We start from the raw sequence: 945 nt of genomic DNA on the forward strand, positions 1-945 counted from the left end.
AACCCCCTTCCTCCCTCAGGGGCAAAGCTCCAGGGGGGAGGGGGGGCTACAGATTACATTCGGCAGACAGCCGCGCCCCGCCGGCTCAGCCTTCGTTTCTGGGTCAGACGGCTGGCGAACACCGTCCTCTTCCCCCCGCCCCCGCGTCCCCACAGAGGAGCATGAGGGGGGCAGGGAGGGGGGGGGCGTCCGGATTTTGGCGATGGGTGCGAAGCGACGGCGGCGGCGGCGCGCCGCGCGGTACGGGTCCCGGGCGGGCCCGCGGTAGCGGTGCGCGCGCTGGAGGCAACGACCGCCCACCGTGACGTCACACATCCTCATGACCCCCCCGTGCTGGTGGTGGTGCTGCTCGCGTTTCCTTGCTGCCCCATTTAGTACTCACCAGGTTCGTTCTGTGTCCTCTGTCGACAGGTGGCGCGGCGGTGTCGGGTGTATAGAAGCCAACGCGAAGCAATCCGACGACGCCGAGTCCAAAGCCGTCCCTCAAGAAAGCGTGAGTCTCTGCGTCCTGCTGTGGAGGGCACAATGCAAAAAACAAAAAAAAAATAAATTAAAGGCGAATTTAAAAAGTTAATATGCATGGTGGTCGGTTCACCCTGTTCTTTCTTTTGGTTGTATACGGTATGGGTGCTTGCGAGTTTGCCTTTCGTCGCTCACCGGAGCGACTTACGGCGCCGTGCGAGTATGCAACCCGTCCGCACGTCTGCATCCGGTACAGTATGTAACCAGAAGAAAGGGACGGGGATGACCGCGACCCCCTGTATAATAAGTAGTTATTATTAGGTGTCAATAACGTGAGGCGCGTTCGGAATGCTCCAAAGAAGTAGAGATTCTCGCCGTACTGATGAACCAGAGCCGGAACTAGTAGGTAGAGCGAGGAGAAATTTACGGACACAGCGTAAATATGCAGTGTTGTACTCGGGAACTAATTCAGTGGACACCGAA

At 58.4% G+C, this 945-nt stretch overlaps 1 protein-coding gene across 1 annotated transcript in view; it reads right to left on the reverse strand.

The window, feature by feature from the left end:
- Positions 1-945, reverse strand: part of LOC113213718 (uncharacterized) — a 73,449-nt gene that overhangs the window by 56,544 nt on the left and 15,960 nt on the right. The window contains exon 2 of the mRNA XM_052265223.1: positions 383-511. The gene's annotated coding sequence lies outside the window, so the exon portion shown is untranslated. The remainder of the gene's footprint in view (positions 1-382; positions 512-945) is intronic.

This window comes from Frankliniella occidentalis, unplaced genomic scaffold, assembly GCF_000697945.3.
Source record: "Frankliniella occidentalis isolate FOCC.00 unplaced genomic scaffold, Focc_3.1 Scaffold25, whole genome shotgun sequence".
In the NCBI taxonomy this organism is placed as follows: domain Eukaryota; kingdom Metazoa; phylum Arthropoda; class Insecta; order Thysanoptera; family Thripidae; genus Frankliniella; species Frankliniella occidentalis.